At 42.4% G+C, this 20927-nt stretch overlaps 2 pseudogenes; both read left to right on the forward strand.

Moving 5' to 3' along the window:
- Positions 1-6156, forward strand: part of LOC114441012 (nitric oxide synthase, brain-like) — a 29893-nt pseudogene extending 23737 nt beyond the window's left edge.
- A 5270-nt stretch (positions 6157-11426) lies between these two features.
- Positions 11427-20160, forward strand: LOC114441202 (leucine-rich repeat-containing protein 74B-like; annotated as a pseudogene).
- The last annotated feature ends 767 nt before the right edge of the window (positions 20161-20927 follow it).

The raw sequence follows: 20927 nt of genomic DNA on the forward strand, positions 1-20927 counted from the left end.
TGCTGTTCTCTGAAATCTCTGAACTCTTTCTCAGTCGCTCTACGATATTTGTGCGGCTCCACACAAACAACCACAACAGCCTGAGCTACAGGCCCGGCGACCATCTGGGCATCTTCCCTGGCAACCACGAGGACCTGGTGACGGCTCTCATAGATAAACTGGAGGATGCTCCACCTGTCAATCAAATCGTCAAAGTGGAGTTCCTGGAGGAGAGGAACACTGCCCTAGGTGGGTGATGCTATTAGCAACGTCACGCTACGGAGCGAATGCGGTAGGCGTGCAATCGAAAAAGGGTCGCAGTCTGAAATCTGGGCAGGATGTCAAAATGAAAACATGAATAAGAAACAGGCACCACAGAGTCACACTTTAACAAGGTAACCATGCCCAGAAATGCTTCAGTGAGGCTGGATATTGGCAAACATTTGTGGTGACAGCAGCTGACTTAACTGTGATTTTCACTGTGACTGTGAAGCAAGGCACAGAGTATGGTGTGCTTTAATCAAAATATACCTTGACAAATAAAGCCTTTCTTCATAAAGGCTGATTAAATATGCTTTTCGCTGTATGAAGAAAAATCTTCCCCCTTGTTTCCAACAGCAACCACTAAACACTCAACTGTTTAAAGGGTAAATCTTTATTTATAACCTCCCATTGAGATGTGTTTATACACCCTCCCCTTATTAAACTCACAAGTTTTTAATATTGACTTGCAATTCGGTGCTCTGTGCTGTAAGATAATGTGAAAGTCTTTATGATTAAATTTCAGCCTCACGATTTTTTTAAAGCTCAAATGCATCACTTTGAATCTAAATTCTAAAAGTTGCATGTGTGTTAAATTGACCCTATAGATTGTGATTACCACATATCTCTCTGGTATGTTTTGTTGTGTTGAACTGCAAAGGCGTTGTTGCAGGTACCTTCTCTTTCTTTGTGTGTCTCTCTGCTCTTTCTCAGAACTTGACAAAGCTGTGCTTTGATTAATACATTCTTTTCATTTTGGCCTGTGTCAGTGAAGAATGTAGACTCAGGGGCTAGTAGACATTTTTATGCAAAGTCTACCAGCCTCTGCTAGGATAATCCTGCAGTGAAAGCTTGATGTTAGCTGGCTAATTAGCTACAGGAGCTAATTTAGTAAAGTACATTTAAAAAAAAAAATCATAATACTTTAGCATGCAACTTCTGTAGCGTGCAACGTGTTTTCTGACCACTTGGTGGCAGCAAACCAGACTGTTTAGAGAACATGCTAGCTGTTAGCATTCAACTTTTGCAAAATAATACTTCCATAGAAGAAAATGAATGTTAGCGTGTTAGTGTGAGTGCAGCTTTTTACTTTTTTGTTTTGTCTGCAGGTGTGATCAGTAACTGGACAAGCGAGACTCGGATCCCTCCTTGCACCATCTTCCAGGCTTTCCAGTACTTCCTGGACATCACCACTCCACCGAGCCCCGTGCTGCTGCAGCAGTTTGCTGCTCTGGCAACCAATGACAAACAGAAAAGAAACTAGAGCTCCTCAGTAAGGTTAGTTTTTGGTGCTTCCATTAGCACTGACCTTTGAGAATTATTGAGCTGCTGCATCACTTTTATGAGCAACACAAAAGATGTGCAGCCAGGTTTCATTCAGCAACGAGCTATTGAAGAGCCAAATGTTACAGACATTTTTTCACTTTTCCAGAGAACATTTTCAAAGCACAGTTCTATAAAAAGTTTCCATGTGTTTAAGGCTCAACAGTAACCAACACATTGACTGTTTGCTATCAAAATATGAGATTTTACGTGTCTGACAGCAGATCCGATGCACTCTGCACCGATGGAAGCGCATACAGTAGGAGTGAGCTGGCTCCAAATTAAAGCTGCACTAACCCAGAGCCATTCCCCCCCAGCAGTGCCTCCCACAGTTCATTCTCCATTTTTGTCAATGTGTGGAAAAGGCTCGATGAGGCCAAGCAGTGACTCATATGCTCATACACAGAATCATTGTCACTGAAGCAAGATGGAAAGATGGAATTCAGAAAAAGAAACTGTACAGTAGACTCAGCACTGCAGGTCTGTTTTAAACTGTGAGCTCCTTTCAGGATTTCTGTGACTTTTCTAATCTTCTTTTCATACTTAGCATTAGAGAGCAGACAAGTTGTCACGTCTGTCTTGTTATTGTGCTCCAAAGGCATGAAAGGCTGAATTAATTATACAAAAATCATCTTTGCATATGAGTCTAGTCTCACAGCCCCATCTGTTTCAAGGTTAAAAAGCCCAGGCCCCTTCTTTTAAGATTTTTGCATAAGGTGCTGCCAATTGTGTTTTAGGCTCAGAATTGAGACCACACCGGGCTTTTTTAAACAGGCACTACATTGCTCATTAGCAGCTTGAGAACAAAGCAAAAGTTGGTAATATCAAAAGTGTTTTGTTTTTTTTACCCTGGTGGAAGTGTTCTAAATTCATCTTATGCAAATGTCAGTGATGACACACTTAAACAGTTGGGCAGTGAATGGTGGACGTCTCTGCTTGTGGCCGCCTCCTGCTCACCAGTCGGAAATGTTTACAGAGCTTAAAAAGGGAAACTTCAATCAAGACAATTCAACAGTTTTCCTAAAATTCATTCAATGATCTTTTTTTCTCCTTGCCCCAGGGCTTGCAGGAGTACGAGGAGTGGAAGTGGTACAACAACCCCACGCTGGTGGAGGTTCTGGAAGAATTCCCGTCCATCCAGATGCCCTCCACTCTGCTGCTCACCCAGCTGCCCCTGCTGCAGCCACGTTACTACTCCATCAGCTCCTCTACAGACATGTACCCAGGCGAGATCCACCTCACTGTGGCTGTGGTCTCCTATCGTGCCAGAAGTAAGGACCAGAACTAATTAACCTCACATGCTATGGTCTAGCTTAAAAGGGTTAAGCACGGCTTTTAGGGGGTCTGAATATGGTCGTTTCTCCTGGACTTTTATAAGACTGACTGTCGTTAAAACACAGCTTTCTGTGTATATATAGGTTGCTTAATTTTCAATGTAGGTCTTATATAAATGGCCCTGAGCTGAGGCTCCTTCAAGGATGCTGCAAACCCTGAAAAGCGAAGTGACTCAGCCTCTCTGAAAACTGTTTGTTGGCGCAAAGAAAACTGATTATAAGTCAGTGTGCTTACAGGGCAGCCAGATGATCATTTTAGAAACACCCCAAATAGATTCTGTTTAGAGATATAGATGCAGAAATGCAAGCAAAAACACTGCAGTGTGTTTCATTCAGGTTTCCACTGTAGTGTTGGTTTCAATGAGGCTTTAGTCCCACCTTATAGAAGCAGTTAGCTTCTATCATTTTTCCACCTGTCGAGCCGTCAGCAAACATTAGCAGAGCTGCTATTTTCTCTCACGTGTAGATGATGTGCACTTGAGGGAACAACTACTATGATTGTATAAGCAAAGGCTGAATTACTGTAATTTACTGTAGAGAGGGGAGAAGAGAGCGAAAACAGCTGTAGCCTTGTAAACGGTTGAGGCCGCTCTTCTCCTGTTAGTTGTACACTTATAAAGAGTGGGAGGCAGAGGAGGAGAGTAGCAAAAAGGTAAAGTGCTTTGCTTGGTACTCATCCCTTTCAGATGGAGAGGGACCTATCCACCATGGAGTGTGTTCGTCGTGGCTCAACAGGATAGAGAAGGGGGAGATGGTGCCGGTGTTTGTCCGAGGGTAAATATCAACATGTTTTGTGTAAGAAACTGCAGGTCAAGCTGTGTTCTGATCGATTGTAGCTCAATGTGAAGAAACAATCGAGTGAACAAATCACCGTTTTGGTAGAGGTTCTGTGATAACGCTAAATAATAGGTCTGTGTATTGGCAAGAATCTGGCAATACGATACGTATCCACGATACACGTCACGATACGATATATCCCGATACTGTAACAAAGGCGGTGGTATATTGCGATTTTATTATATATATATATATATATATATATATTATATAAATAATATATATATATATATATATATATATATATATATGAGTATGGAAAGCTTGTTTGGAAAGCCTCATCTGAATAATAGTAATACATCTTTCACAAGAACAAAATGTTAAATTATTATTTTATTATAAGAACATTGCACATGCACTCTGTATCTCCATTCAAGTTGTTTTTATGCTGAAAGAGACAGTGATGCACCATAAAAGTAAGATTTGAAAAAAATCGTTTGGCCCACAACTTAAATCAATACCAGGATCTCCAAATAAAATATCGCGATATTTCACAGAATCGATTTTTTCTTACACCCCTACTAAATAAACAAGATAAAAGTGCTTATTAGAGGCCATGTTTTGTGCTAAGCTTAGCATTTTGCATGTAATTATGCCTTCAGGCTTTGAGTTTATAAAGTGTTTTATTGTTTACTATAACTCTTTAGTGCACCATCGTTCCAACTTCCCAAAGACGACCAAGCACCTTGCATCCTGGTGGGTCCGGGAAAGGCAAATCGCCCCATTCAGAAGCTCTGGCAGCAGAGACTATATGACCTCGAGCACAACGGTTGGATATAGTTTTTCTCATTCCTTACCTAATTTCCCCACAGGGATTAATAAGTAAACCTTAATCTTAATTCTTGTGAGATTTATTTATCACAACTTAATAGAGAGGCTTTGTCGTGGCTGAAACTTCCCCATGACAGGATTTAATTCTTCACTTGAAATGCTGTCAAATGCATCTCTTATTAATAATGGAATTAAGACTAAATCCCTGTCAGAGATTTAGATAATACACCAAACTTCTCACAAATAACACCACTCTGTTGCATTGAAGGGATCAAGTCGTGCCCCATGATCCTGGTGTTTGGCTGTCGGCAGTCTGAGATGGACCACATCTACAAGGAGAGACCATCCAGGCCAAGAACAAAGAAATATTCAAGGAGCTCTACACGGCCTATTCCAGAGAACCCGGCAAACCAAAGGTACAAAGCTCTAAACTGTCCATAACTGGGGATGAGTCAGCTTGTCACAACTCTCTCAGGACTGCTGTGTGGGTTTGAAACAAATTCACAGAGTGGAGGAATATTCTGAAGTACCATCGCTCCAGCTGACATCTCATGTTTCCATTTTATGACACTCCACTTCTGCTGTTCTCTTTAAGCTCCTGCCTGCTTTGCTGTCCTGAATTGTATTTTCTTTCCGGACACGTCAGTCTTGATGCTTGCGGTTTAGACTTTTAACTTCATTTGTATTGTTGTTACATCTGGTCACAAGTTATCCCTCCTTCCCTGTCAGAATACGTACAGGACGTACTGCGCGAGCATCTGTCGGAGACGGTGTACCAGTGCCTGAGGGAGGAAGGTGGACACATCTACGTGTGCGGGACGTCACGATGGCCGGAGACGTTCTCAAGACTGTGCAGCAGATCATCAAGCAGCAAGGCAGCATGAGCCTGGAGGACGCTGGCTTCTTCCTCAGCAAGCTTCGGGTAAGAGGAGGGGAAGTTTGATGAAGCTTAGTAAAGGAATGGTCGCCTAAATGGTAAAAAGGTGGAATTAATAATAATAATACATCAAACTTATATAACACTTTCCTAGGACACTCAAAGACGCATTATTTATTCACACCACATACACACAGTGGCAGAGTTAAACTACAGATGTAGCCACAGCTCCCCAGGGGGAGACTGACGGAGACTGAGTGGCTGCCAAGGTGCACATACCACTGCCGATTCATTCATACACATTCATACACCGGTGAGTGCACTGGAGGCAATGTGGGTAAAGTGCCTTGCCCAAGGACACACAACAGTGACTAGGGCAGAGCTGGGATCGAACCACCGACCTGCCTGATTATTGGACAACCCTGCTCTACCACTGAGCCACTGCTGCCCGAATTGCAAAGGGAAATTCTACTCGGCAGTCTGCAAAAACACGTTGAGTCATAATCTCCCCGAAAAAACAATAAAGGTAACAAATACCATCCACTGATTGAAATCCATCAGTGAACATGCTTATAGGAAAAATAATAATGACTCACATCACTGTGTGGACGGGTGCTATACTTCTCTTAAACTCATCTCATTGTCACCAGGATGAGAACCGTTACCATGAAGACATCTTCGGGGTCACCCTGCGCACACTATGAGGTCACCAACCGGCTGCGTTCAGAGTCCATTGCCTACATTGAAGAGAGCAAAAAGGACTCAGACGAGTGAGTGGATTTTCCTATTCATTCATTTACACAGATATAAATGAGATGGGGGGGGGGGGGGGGTTCTTTGGTTTCTTTGAAGAGTGGTGGCACAGATGCAGAACTCCATTGACAAAAACAATAATTGTACTGTTTGTGTTTGGGTCAGGATATGACAGTGGAGTAGACGCAACTTGATTTATTGTTAAATTTTTTCATATTTAACATTTAGTGAGCATGGGCCACATAAAATTAGGCACCTATATCAGGTATTTGATGATTTCGTGAGGCGTTTAGGGGACCTGCTGACTCACAGAGTTGTGATCATGTTTCAAAATAGCTCTTATGTGCCCAATTAAACCAGAATAGAACTCACATTCATTTATTCCTTCATCAGTTCCTCTCTCATTTCACCAAATGAGGCTGTATAGTGGATTTTAGGAGCCCTGATAATGTCTACACACACAGCACCTAAAAAGCCAGGAATCATTCCCTTGTCTCAGCTGTGACACCGCTGAACCATGTGGGATGTGTTTTCTTATTATTCGTCTTATTTCACCACGTTGCCTTTCTGATTTGTCAGATGGTTAGTGTCATATTTGAGGAGATAACATGTTTTGGCACAAGCCCATTGAGATTTAATCTCAAAACAGAGCAGTCTCCCTCTCGCTCTCTCTCTTCCCCCCCTTCTCAACTCTCCATCTCTCTCCTCCTAACCCAAAATCTCCTCTCTCAGCTCTCTCTCGGAGAGAGATGAATGTAAGTCAACTCCAATCTGCACCCTGTAGTGGTGGCGACGGCGATGGGTGTTATCACCGCGAGTTTGAGATGAAAACAGAGCGGGTAACCATAGAAACCTGTGGAGAAGGGCCTTTAAACTAACAGGATTAGAGTGAAAGCGAGTGGCTCTGTTCCATTTTCTGTTTTTGTTTCCATCCTTAGTTGTGCATATTCAAGATTAGACCTTCATATACCCTCGTCCATGAGAGCAAAACAGAGCCCTACATAGCCACTATGCTCATTAATACCAACATAATGCCATCACAGACGATGGTTCCTGTGTGGATTGTCACTTGAATTTCACTTTGGCCATCAAAGCCCTGCTCGCTGCATGAGTAATGACTGTAACATCTCTATTTCTATGTCCTGTCCGCTCTGTCTGTCTGTTGTCTGTCTTGTGCCTCTCTCGGGGTTTTCTGCTCGTAGGTTGAAGAATTGAGGCTGGAGAGAGGCGTCTTTCTGCCATTCCACCAGTCTGGAGGACACGAGCAAACGCTGGTTAAGAATACTGTGCCAATTTTTTTACTGTTTTAAAAAAACAAAGGGTTTTCTTTCTTTTCTTTTTTTTATACCACGTATGTTTCTGGTTGGGCTCTGCGATCTCGTCTGTATCGAGTTGGAAATGTTCTGTTCTATCTGAGAATCTGTTTTGCTTGTTGATGATACTTCCAAAAATTATAAATGATCATTTTTGATTCTAATGTGTGCACCTAGTGTTAATGACCTGCCTCATTGTGAATGCATGACCAAGACAAGAATACTCCAGAAATATAATATACTCGTGTTATTGTTACAGTTAAAAAAAAAGGCTTTTTATTGAGGTTTTATATATTTGCGAGGAATGGTGCCATTTCTGTATGAATGAAGGCGGCGGCCATTTTTACATCTGAGCAGTCCTGTTTTTTTTGTTATTGGCTGTCATTGGAGGGGAAGCTAGAAAAGAGAAGATGTACAGGCATGCAGACAAAAAAACAACAAGGACAGGTGTGCTGCAAACACATTAGGGTCACCCTGAATTATGAAACAGCAACTCTGTCACAGCCTCACTGAACATTATTATTTAGCTCTTCGCTGGAAAAAACAACTACATTAGCTTTTTGTTTGTTTGTTTTTGTTTGGGGCAGTCAATCATGTAATCATCTTAGAGGGTAATAGGGATTATATTTTATTCAATTGCAAATTAATAATTCTACTTACATGAATTGTCTTTAAGAATGATTTTATCTGCTTTTTGCTGTCATGGTCAAACTCAATATTTCCTGGGTTGTGTGTGTTGCAGCAGGGTTAAGCTGTGTCTCCATTTTTTTTTTAAGCTCTTAAAAATGATGAAGTGATTCCCAGAACAACATATAGGGTGCATTTTGATTAATACCCTTCTCCACCTGTGTTCTTCGTTGCACCATCATCTGTCCTCTAGGCAGCAAGCGTCTCGGATATTTAACAGTATTAACTGTTAATCCACCACTGGGGTGACAAGTGTGTCAGATTTGCACATGCAGTTTTTCCAACGACCACACGGGGGCGCAAAATAAGATTACACGCTTGTTCAGGCATCCTAACTATTGTTTTCCTAATGAAAGCTCGGCTTAACTCAGAACACATCACTGTAGTTTATGTAAATACGCCCTAATCCTACCATCAGGTCACAGGCAGGAGCTTGATTTCCATGTGGGACCATCTTTTACACAGACTTCCGGCTGTTGATGCTTGTATTCTGCTTCTGTTCATTCGCTGCTTTGTTGGTTTGGAAAATATCTCATAACTTTTCATAAGGTCCAGACTCCCAGCGTCTAGCTTCCTTTCTCCCGGCTTCCACATGTTTTTTGTGTTTTCCTCCTGAGAAAACTTTTATGAATGAGGATCTATTTTCACTTTAGGGTGAGTAACCTTCCTCCAGGCGCTTCAATGTTGCCCCAGAAATAGATCCTGAACGCTTTCCATGTGACCTTTCCTAAGCTTTTTAAAGTAAAACTATTACATGTGGGACTGTGGACCAAAGCAGTGATTACACACACCATCTCCTCATCTTACTATCAGCAGGGAAGAAGGAGCATTCTTCTTCTTCTTCTTCTTCTCCTTTTACTCCATCATCGCTTCCTGAGCTGTTCGGTTCTGCAGCATCATAGCCGCCTCTTGCCTTACACTCTTTGCCTACTTTTCATCCTCCCTTTGGTGTGTCCACCACTTCACTGTGAAACGACATCTGCCCAGCAGCGTCAGCACGTGTGCATGCATATGTGTGCCCCCAAAGTCTGCACACGAGTGGCTGTTTAACATGCATGATCTCAGGTGTGTGTGTGAGTGTGTGTGTTTTTTTTCTTACACGATGATTATTCTGCTAGTGGTGTCATCAGACTTTTAAAAATAAAGCATGAATTTGTCGCTCAGAGTCACACAAGCCTGCAAAATGTAATGTTACAGATGGTGTTTTGGTAACAGGAAGCTGCCCACATGACTAAAGTTGTATTGTTTTAAGTTTCCAGTGAAGTTCTTCATCTTTGGACAACATGCTGTGGTCATTTGCTGCTTTCCAATGAGTCAGGGTTGTGAATATGAATATGAAAACATTTATGCAGGGGCCACATTGTGTTCTAATCAGCCACTCTGTGTTAACCTGTGGCTCTCATCAGCCTTCTTCTTTTTTTTGGTCTTTGACTCAGATTGAAGCTGTCGGCATGATTTAATGTGATTTTTAAACGTCCCTAACAGCTGCAGAGAATATGTTTCTGTGTGTGTGTGTGTGTGTGTTTTGTTTCTTCTGATTTCGGGAGAAAATGGGGTGATTCCCATTGTCTTTGCTGGTATGTTCATTCTGGATGATTGTCTTTTCTGATTTGTCTGATTTTTTTTTTGGAATGAGAGCGTCAAAAAAAAAAACATGTCTGTGTTGTAAAATGTTGCAAGAGGAAAAGAATTGATACAGATATAGGCTCTATATATAGCTTCTATATATATAAATATTATATATATATTAAAAGACAAAGTATAAACTATAAAGAGTACACTTCAATCTTTTCTAAGAATGTATTTTGATTATGTAAATGAGCACTATGATCCTGCTTGACTTAAAAAAGTACAAAAAAAAGTCCTCTCATATCCTTTAGGTATGAGCATAAAACAGCATCATTAAATCAATGCATGGTGATCTTCTGTCTCCTCTTCATATTTAAAAAAGCTCTGTCTATATTTACCAGCACTGTGTCAGTCAGTGGGACTGTATTGTGAGGTTGTCTGGCCTTTTTTTTTTTTTTTTTTTTTGTCACAGGGCTTTGGATGGTTAAAAAAAGGTGGTGGTGGTGGTGGAGGGAGGGGTTAATTTTTCTGTGTTTGCGTATCGCTGCTGCTGCTATGATATGAGCAACTCTGATCCAATCAGCCTCCGCTATAATGACCTTTGTTGTGTACCATTTTAATGCATCAACTGCGAGGACTTTGCATTTACTTAATAAAGAGAAGTATTTACAGAACGTGCTTGTTTTGTTTCCTTTACTCAGAAAAGAAGTTTAGTTTAAAGGTCAGATTCATGAAGTTATTAACTCTTTGTGCTTTTCCTGCCTCTGCGAGCACTGGTTGTCATGGTGCTGAACAGTACTGAGATGTCCACTCATGAGAGCCATAGCAACCCGTCAACAAAACTTTACACAGGGGCTCTGATTGGTCAGGTTAGTGAAGCCTGCTAAGGTTTGGCCACCAGACCACTACAGGCTCATTTCACACGACATGCACCTTTAAATCAGTGCAGTCATTTCAAACAAATAAGCAAAACAAGGATAAATAAATTAGCAGCAAATTCTTTTTTTCTTTTTTTTTTTAGTGTCACAATTACTCAGTATTGGGTCATGTTGATGGGAAGAAGTTGGCTGTGGAAGTGCCGCTGCCGTCTGTGCTGGAAGACGATGACGCAGAAACAGAAAGAAGTGAGAGGCTGCAGCTGGGGGACGGTAGAAGCTCACCACACAACATGCCAAGTCTGCAAACTCTCAAGGAAAAAATGCAGTGTGAACAGCCAGGTATAGGCAAAATCTTCATCTTTATCATCATCATCTCTAAGCACGTTTTTCTCTTTATATGCTTCTCTTTCGACCTGTGTACTCTCCATGAATTTATTTAACAGTTTTCCACCCTTAAAGCCTGTTTTAATTACACACAGGGCTGCACCTTGCAGTCCCTGACACAAGCAAAACTGGCCCCAGAAAGCTGCAAAGTACCACTCACATGTCAAGTCAGGCTATTTTAAATGACACCGTGTGGCATAACTGACTGAGATGTGTGTGAATAGGCCATAAAGGGAGGAAAAGACGCTGGTTCAAGAGGGTAAAGAGAGGTGGGAAGAAAGGAGTAGGAGGATAAGGAAGTTTAAAGTCACACAAGAGAAAGGGTTCGTCCACTCTTAAGTCTCAGTTTTCTTCACAGCAGCTCCACTCTCCTCTCAGCAGCAGCAGCCAGTTTGACGAGTCACGATGTCTTACTTTCTCATTTCTATCCAGCAGAGATCGAGCCAGACAGAGGTTGATGATGTGCGTGGCCAAAGGACCCAACGCTCAAGCCCTGACAGCAATGTGCGAGACGAGAGGCGAAGGACAGGGTGAAGAGGAGGAGGAAGAGGAGCATGTGACCTCTGATGAGGACTATGACACAGATTTGGAGCTCGGAGGTACACTGTAGCAGTTTTGGATAGTAAAAAAAAAGAAGAGATAAATGGAGTGAGAGTGTTGGGGTGATGATGGTGTTCATCCTGTTATCTTCAATCTGAATTCTTCTTTTATATCATTTGCCAACCAAACAAAGTATTTTGATGGCGAGCCTTAATTTGATCAGAACATGCATTGATAAACAAAGCCCTCCTGTCACCCCATCTGTAATCTTTTCCCTTCTGCCTTTCCATTTCTCAATCTCTGAAGAAAAAAAAAAGAAGAAAAAAAAAAGCAGAAACTCCTCATGCGCCCGCCCACACACTGGAGTCCTGTTCTGCATGTTAATGATTTCATCTCGGGCTTTGTGTCAGCCTTCCTTTTCACCAGAAGTGAAAACCATCTGGTATGAATGAGCTCTCCTGACAGGGCGAATCAGCCACAAGGGAGTTTTCAATATCACGCTTAAACGGTGCTCCTTTGTGAGAGGGGGGAGGAAGAGGAAGAGGAGAAGGGGGCACATTTCTTCTTCTTCTTTTTTCAAAGAGGTATCAAACAATTCAGGCTGACGCTGCTGTCTTGTGTTGTGTGTCGCAGGTGAGGAGAAGGAGTGTTATGATCTGACGGGGCGGACGCTGCTATTTGAAGGCGTGTGAAAAGTTACAGGTGGTGCCTGCCTCTTATTTCCTACAGAACATGGGGAACAGCGAGCTGTCCATGGTGCATCATGGGTCTGGGGCCTCAGGTACTGAAATCACAAGAGACAGGGGACTGAAATATTTAAATAAAACGGATGCATACGACCCCTGAGTGGCAGTGACACGACTGTTTTTAGTGCATCTCTCTTCTGCTGAGGCTTTTCTTTCTTTTCTTCAATTGTGCAAATGTTTTGAACATCCTAACTGCACATGGGGTTAAAGGGTCCGTCTGCAAAACTTGACATGTTCCATAAGATTAATGCTATTTTAGATCAGTCCAACCTTTGCTCAGGGAGTGAGTCATTAATTCAATGTCACATTCCCCCGGAGGGCGGCTGCTTTCTTTTCATAACAGTGTGAGCGAGTTAGCGAGTTCCTAGGAACTAGAACATGGACATACATATATGGAAGTTTGGTGTCATATAAGTTGTATACAGTCAGGATTGTGAATATTGGAACAATATGATTTTTGACTTGAAATGAAACAGTTTGATGAAACTATAATCGTCATTTTATACACAACACACATTTTGGTGGCTTATAAAGGGCAGACAAGCAGCTGCATGCCTCTGAATCTTACACTTGCTTTAGGTAGGTGTTCACTGGAACTAGTCTGAGGTCTAAAGAATGTGAAGTGAAGTAAAGGAGGCTGATGAACCCATCAGTCGACTTTCCGGTGGAGGCTGGTACTCTCTCAGGACTGCCTTTTGTGTCTGATTCTGGTCATATTTATGTGCAGAATAAGAAGTGGTCCTGTTTGGGGACCACAGGATGATGATGTTGTCCTGCTGGCTTCATCGAGCTGAGACCTTTAGCTCTCACTGAAGCAGTTTGCAGCCAAGTAAAAATCTGAGGCCATGGTCCTAAATCTGGAAACGGATTGGGGACAAGTTTCTATGTCGGAAAAGCGGAATTTGTCAGGCGGACCAGGGTGGCGTCTACAGTAATATGGGCTCTGACCAGGTTCATTGGGATAAAGCACGTACCTCTCTGGTGCGCGAAGAGCAGGAAGAGAGTGACAACCAGCCAATACTCCGCGGCAGGGTCCACCCGGAGGATTGGCTGATGTTTTAGTGTTTTATAGCTTCCACAGATGATTCATATTCTTCGTTTTAATGCGAAACTGCTGAACTAATCGGATTGCTATCGAATTGTAAAGAGAAGTTACACTAATTTAACAAAAAGTGCATCAGAAATGAAATCTCCTACCCTACCTTTAAAGCAAAAACTACCAACTTCACTCACATCTTGGTCCGAGGCCAACTTTGTTTCAGTAGCTACGAACCTGACTGCACCTCCATACATGCCCGTTATCTTACTGATAAACATCTGGTATTAATATGTCCTACAGAAAAACAGGTCCTCATGTAAATCTGATTTTCTCTCTATTTTTCTTAATTTAACCATAAAAAGTGCCTTTTATTTCGCTCCTGTGTTTGTGTCGGCTCATAGTCAGCGATCATTACTTCATGTTTTATTTAATTCATGTAGCCCCATAGGAATGCACCCATATGCTTTATTCCTTTTCTCCAAAAAAGAAACACATAAAACATAAAATGTGTCATTTTCTTTACACTTAACAGCCTTAAAAGCTGTTAGGTGAAGTCATTACAATGAGGTGCCTTTTGAGGGTTAATCAGTGTAAAACAGGTCATGTGGTTACATGCATGGCCTGGAGCTTCAGCAAGCTTTCCTCGGTTCATGCAGCAAAGTGAGCCTCCACTTGCCAGACAGATCAAACTGGATTTTAACTCACGCCATTAGAGGTAACTAATGTCATTCATATATTGCGCTTCGGCTACATACTTGCATTTGAATGCACTATCTGCTGATTGTGGCTGCTTCTGTTCTCCCACCCGCTTTTTTTTTTTTTTTTTTTTTTTTCAAAGTGGAATTAACATACGGTTCCATGGACCAAACTTTCTCATTAGCCATGCTAGAAACTATAATTTTCCTGTACTTGCGAGCTCATTTCTGACCCACGCCTCCACACAGCTCCCCTCTGCTCATTTGTCTCACCACAGGTTTAATATTCCTCTCTCCTCTCTCTCTCTCTGCCCACCTGCATCTACATCTACTACTATTAACTGGCATACAGATAAGAGGAACGCACTGCAGTGAACAACAGAAGAATTTCTTCACTGTTGGACGTTGGGAAGGTGTGTGTGTGTGTGTGTGTTTGCAGGGCACCAAAGCGCTGGCGTTCCCCTGGTACCAACACTTCAATTACTGCGGCTGAACCTGCGAGATAATTGGATTGAAGGAATGGGCGGAGCTGCGATAGCCCGAAGATGTTAAAGGAAAACTGTTACATTACAGGTGGTTTTACTGGGCGCTCACTCAAGCTTGCATCTTTCTTCTCTGCATCACTTTACTCCCACTCACACGACACTGTCCACCACAATCAGATTAACAGAACAGGGTTTAACATCTGGGGCAGCTGTTTTCTATTTGTTAAATGTCATATTGTAGAAGACACAGGGCAGTTCAGGGACTATAAGGGAGGATCTGTGAAGTTATAGTCACACAGACTGTGGGGGTTGATGGCCCTTGTCACGCACCACTTTTCAACTTTTTGTTGTAATCTAATTTAATGCGTGAGGAGGTGCAAGTAATTAGTTCCCAATTTTACATTCGGCTTACTCTGCAGCAGATGTTAGAGAGCATAGAACACCCTGAGCTAACTTTATGTCCATGTCAGGAGCTCAACCAGATAAGAATGGCTATAATAAGCCTAAAGGCTTCTGTCAGAATTAAGTGGTTTAAGCTAAATGCTAATTTTAGCATGCCAAAATGCTCACAATGAGTTTTTTTTATTCATAAAACCAGTTAAAAGTGCGTTATAGAACTGTTGCCGAGGCATTTATTTGGAACCAGAGGCAAAAATGTCAACCTGCCAGTGCTGTTAGATGGAAAAGTCAAGGATCAAGAGAAGTCGCACTTCCTCCTCTGAGGGCCACAGATGTGAAAATTCAGCAATCTCTCTGTACTAAATTCCAATAATATACCATTCAAGTTCAAATATGTGGGCTACTCCCAAGTGAGCCTTTTACATTTCAATGTCGTCACATCTCTCCCACATGGGATGCTTCACAAAAGGGGGGAGATGGAATGTGAGAATTATGACTGGATGAGAAAAAAAGAGTGAAGCTCTGAAGCCTGTCGCTCCAAACTGTAATAATGACATTAGCAAAGGTTTTACAGCTTTTTTAAACAACTTTGCCCTTTTTTTACTGCTTTTTTAACTTGATCTTTGATGTGTTTTTTTCTAGAAGTGGACCTGTCTGACAACATCTTGGGGGACAGCGGGGGCAGCAGCCATGGCTGGTATGCTAAAGGAGAACGGCACCCTGGTGAGCCTCAACCTGTCAGGAAACCATTTCACAGACCGCTCCGTGAGCCACCTCGGCTCGGCACTGCTCACCAACACCAAGCTGCAGCACCTCGACCTCAGCTACAACACCCGGGAGAGCGGGCAGGTACTGCAGCAGTGTCCACACTGATGGTGGTTTAATGATGAGGTCTGGCTCAAAGGCTGAATTCAGGGATGACTGGTTAACTCCCTGTTAGAATGATTCTGTCTGCTGCTGATGTTTCTCTCACCTGCAGACCGGTTTATTGTCCAGGAGCAGACATTGGAGAGCAGGCCCCCCAGCTTCTCCTTACTTCCCTGCGCAAGACCTCACAGCGGGCCTGGTCCCCGTAGCAAGCATTGATAGCTTAGTTATTGAACAGGTGATTAAACTGATGCAAAGGTAACATGACTTGGACCACACTACTTCTGATTAGTTCCTGCCTGGTTTGAGTTCTCTGGCTTTCTCCACAAACCAAAGATGTAGAAGAATGATTGATTTGCCATAGATGTGAGTGTGGTCAGCGTTGGGTAGTAACAGATTACATGTACCGGCCGTTACATCATTAGAATACAATGAGTGACTGTATTCTCTTACAGTTAGGCCCTGTTCACACTCCATCCAGCTAGTGTAGGATTGAATCCGGATAGCGATACGTTCAGACCTGTTTTCAAATCTGGCTATCACACACTTGTGTCCTGCGCTCAATCCATCTTAATCCGGATTAATCCGGCTTGTTTGTTGTCCTTGCAAACCGGAAGTATCACAAGATACCGCACAAGATGTAATGATTCACTCACTGAGGGAATCCAAGGCGCAGGTTAGATCCAGACATAAAAGAACCAGAACTACCACAAGGGTGGTACAAGGTACAAGGCTGGATGCTTACGATGCATGGTACTTGAGAAGTGGTGCCGAGGTCTGGGGTGAGGCACTTAAATGGTCCACCAGCCGAGAGATGATTGGACAAGAGAGATGAATCAGAGCCCAGCTCCGCCCAACAGATCCTGCGCACACTGGAAGGCAAAGCAAAGGAAAACTAGCAGGGAAACAACAAAAAGGGACCCAACAAGAGCCTGAGAACTCTCACCACATTACACAAGAGGGTGATTCTAGATCTATCCAGATTCGCGTTGTTCAGACTATCCGGATACGGCCCAATCGCAGCGCATCTAGCCGGATAGATTTCCCCAGTGTGAACGGGGTCTTACAGTTACATTGTTGAAATACTTTCACGTGTTTATCCGCTCTGCTGGATGCTCTCTGGTTGCTCTCTGGATGCTCTCTGGATGGACTGTGTTCACATAAATGAATGGATTTTCAGCCTGTGAGCAGTTGCTGCAGAGGTGAATCCAAATTCCTCTTTTTGACCTTTTTAAATGATAATTGAAAATAAAATGAAGCTCTATATAAATTGACCAATTAGTGTAAAGTGTGCAGATTCATTTCTTTTTATGAGCCCTGCTATCTGCTGTTATTGGATTTTTTTTTGGAGAACCGTCCTCACAGAAGAGTTTGCCTTATCTCGGAGCAGTCGTGGGACAGCAGGCAGCAGCAGACTGTGGCATTCAAAGGTCAGGAACATTTCGCCTTCATTAAAACCTCTTTCAATTATCATGTGGATGAGCTGCGCGGCAGGCGCCTTGTGGAAGGATGGCAGCAGAGCAGGATGCTAAGCAGTTGATATAGGTAATTGAAAATAAATCAGCCTGTGGGAGAGAGGGGGGGGGCAACACCACTGTGTCTTGTTGCTGTGTTTGCAGCTGTGATTCCCCACATGTGCAGTTTGTGTGTATTCTGAAAATATCAAAGGAGATCCTTGTGTGTTTTGAGAGCGCTCTTCCATGTAGTAGGTGCCTGAGAGAAAGCAAAGCAATCAAACACAGACATTCATGCTGCGCTCGGTCTTATTGCTTTTTCAATCAAGCACACAGTCCTGGGTGAAGTTTCTGTGATTCTGAATGTCGTGCACTTTTCATCCACTGAGGTGATGATGGCCATTTTGCTCTTTGGGATCTCTGCCTCCATACTTCTCACTCTGTGCTGCTTTTACGTAATGAAACACACAGTGTGAAGAACTTCTGAGCCTTCTCACAGCCACTAGTATCAAAGTGCATTTATACCCAAACCAAAAAAAAGTCATTTTTCAGGCTCATTTTATCCAAAAAGGACATTAAGAAAAACCCTGCACCTTGTTTTTCTCCAGTGTCAGTCAAGGCTATGCAGATATACACTTTTCACAGTTTCACACAGTCTTTATATTTGTCTTATATCAATAAAAAAACTGGTTATGTTTTCTGACTTGCATACAATCGGGCAATCTTTCCATAAATTTGCGATGGAGATTGTGTGGAAATACGAGCACACAGCCGAGCAGCAGGGGTCTCATCAGAAACGTCAGGTTGTGTTTACAGATGTGATGAAACCTTCCAAAGATATTCAACAGAAAAGAAGGGGTGCCCCCTCTCAGACCTATTTCCTGTCTCTGTAAACTCTTCATCAAACGGCTCCAACATGCCGGCTGCACTCTGACGCTTCGCTGTGATGATAAAAAACATGTCGTTTATTAAAATATATCAGACCCATGGACCAAGGCAGTCTGTTTACTGCAGTATTTTGACTAAAAACAGCCTCTGAACTGCATTGGATACAAAGTTGTCTACATTGATCATTGATCATTTAATCACAGCACTGCTTTTGTTTCCCATCCTAAGGGCAATGCCTGGGAGACTCCCTGTCAGAGAGCTTGGGGCTGAGATCACTAAGCCTGGCCTGGAACTGTATTCGAGGGAGAGGAGCGGAGCTGCTGGCCAATGGCCTCGAGGTAATGCTCCTTTTAAATTATTATATCCGCTCCACACTTCTTCTCATGTGCCATGTGATGTTTTCTGATTTCCCCTGCAGCCATAAAATGTTTTATACGACTTCCTACATATGCACGTCCGGTGCTCAGGACCTGTAAACAAACTTTGATGTTAGCTCCTTTTAAGATTACCTGTCATTGGAAATAAGAAGAACAGACGTGTGCACCTGGGATGACAAAAGAAGATCATAATGCTGATTTAAATGTGGAAACTTCCTCTTAGGATTAATAATATGCTAACTGTTGTGAAGCAGCTGCCAGGTCGGGTATTCATCAGGTTTCTCACAGCAGGAGACACACTGCAGATCCGGTGGACCCTGGTCGGTATGAGCTCCACTGACTGCTCTGACTGCTTCACCTCCTGACAGGCTTATTGCTGCTCCCTCTGTTTCTTCAGTGTGATCTTGCCGGGGAAATGATCTGTTTAAAATCATTTTGTGTTGTAGGGAAATGTTTTCCTCAGAAAGGTGGATCTGTCCTTTAATGGATTTGGAAAAGAGGGAGCCATCGCCGTGGGACGGGCTCTTAAGGAGAACTGTGTTTTGGAGGAGCTGAATGTGAGGTATGAGTTATCTGTGATCAGATTAGTAAACAGAAAATCAGTTTAAAAGGGGCAGAGGCTGAACTTAAATCTTAAGTGGTGAAGTGGTGAAGCGTCGCTTTAAAAACAACCTTCAAATAAATGCACTTTCTTCTGAAGCTTGCTTCACAACTTTGGATGCGTTTTGTCTGCGACACGGATGAATAATACCATTAAAACAAATAACACTTTGAGATTGCTTCCCTCACACTCCAACACACTTTTTCTTTTTTTTTTGGTTGTTGTTGTGTTTTTTCTCTTTCTCGCCACAGTAACAACCGAATCCCCCCTGTAGGAGCCATCCACATCGCCATGGGCCTCAAAGTAAACAAGACAATCAAATCCCTCAATGTAAGCTGCTGAAAGGAGATTGGATCCAGCTTCAAAAAGCAATGGGGGGCATCAGCGGATAAAATAGGATAAATAAATGGATCACTGTACTTTGTTCTAATGTCGGTGCCCGGGATGAATTGTCAGGAGCTCGTCTCAGCTGAAGTTATGGTGGAGACAGTGAAGTTTAAGTCTGAAAAAATGGGTTTTATTTCATCATATTTTATATCTTATAGTTGTCATGTGTGTCTCAGATTGGGAGGAACCCAATCCAGAATGCTGGGTGCTATGGGATCCTTCAGTCCTTACAGGAAAACCCAGAATCAGCTGTGGAAGTGCTGGATTTCTTTGTAAGTTTCACCTTTTTTTATAAACTTATCCACTCACCACTCACTCCTCTGTGTATCCACCCCTATCTCTCTCACTCTCTCTCTCTCTCTCTAGGACATCACAGTGAATCAGGATTTTGACGACTTGTATACATCTGTGAAAGAAATATTCCCCGCGCTCAGAGTAAATCATGGGGGCCGAATTGGCACATTCAGAAAAGCGAAAGCATGAAAAGTGTGACTGTAATTGCTCTATACTTTGATGATGCCAGCAAGGATGGAAGAAATCTTATCAAAGCACTGTGGACGTTTCCATCAACAGATGAACCAAAGCATGGATGCCTGCACAAGTGGCATTTTTAATTTAAAGAGCATGAGAGCACATCCTCATGAATAACTTGTACTTAGAATAAATCAAACTTGTTAAATACCCAATCAATTGAAAATAAAGGTAATTCAGAGGGAGACTGCTCATGTTCTGAAAGAAACAGCATGTGTGCGCTGCGTGAAATAAAGTCATCATAAAGTCACTGAAAGTGGCCGCACAATGCAGGTATTGAGTATGAATCTTTTCAGATATGATCTGATTTCATGTTATATAATGTCAGTGGGTAGAATGGTGGCGAGGATCAGAGAGCACTGCATTGTGTATGAGAAGAAGTGAAAGTGGGTTGCACAAAAAGGATTTAAGTACTGCGTGACTGGTCTAATAGAAAAAAAAGAAAAGAAAAAAAACAGTCCACTATTAGATAAGAGACTTGTTTACTGCAGCGGGACAGCTCAGATGTGTTGAACTGTCATTTGGATGCATGCGTCTCTCCCCAACACACACATAATCTCCAATACAGCCAAAATATCTCAGTTTAGATTCAGTGTAAGGAGTATCAGATCCAGTATTATGGTATAGGAAGGTGAAAACACACATGAGCTCTAATGTATAAATGAGTTTTTAATTTGGAGTTTAAAAGTTAAACTGCATGTGAGAAGTTTGGAAGGAGCTGCTAACAACTCTGAGTCTGCACATTGCTCTAGACTGCTGGTTTAATCTTTGTGTAATTTAGCTTCTAAAGCTGTTAAATAATAATAATACATAAACTTATATAGCGCTTCTCTAGGACACTCAAAGACGCTTTACAGACGCATTATTCATTCACTGTGCACTGGAGGCAATGTGGGTAAAGTGCTTCCCCAAGGACACACAACAATGACCAGGGCAGAGCTGGGATCAACCG

This window comes from Parambassis ranga, chromosome 9, assembly GCF_900634625.1.
Source record: "Parambassis ranga chromosome 9, fParRan2.1, whole genome shotgun sequence".
In the NCBI taxonomy this organism is placed as follows: Eukaryota; Metazoa; Chordata; class Actinopteri; family Ambassidae; genus Parambassis; species Parambassis ranga.